This window comes from Cariama cristata, unplaced genomic scaffold, assembly GCF_000690535.1.
Source record: "Cariama cristata isolate BGI_N322 unplaced genomic scaffold, ASM69053v1 scaffold19000, whole genome shotgun sequence".
Taxonomy (NCBI): Eukaryota; Metazoa; Chordata; class Aves; order Cariamiformes; family Cariamidae; genus Cariama; species Cariama cristata.
The window spans coordinates 88,160-88,390 of NW_009593204.1; positions in this window are offsets into that span (position 1 = coordinate 88,160).

The window sequence follows — 231 nt, forward strand, 5'->3', positions numbered from 1 at the left end:
CGCTTTGTACCGCCGTCGCTTTGTACCGCTGTTCTGAAAACCGAACGGCTCTTCCGCGGGTCTGTAACGTTCACAATACTCCCAACGCATCGTACTTTTATGTCCTTTGCAAATGCCAGCTGGCGAAGCCTCCCGACACCGTCGCGGGAAGAGACAGGACTGCCAGTCCCGATTTGGCAGAGCACGGCCATACGGCAACAGCGCACCAAATCGCGACGCAAAGTTTCCCTG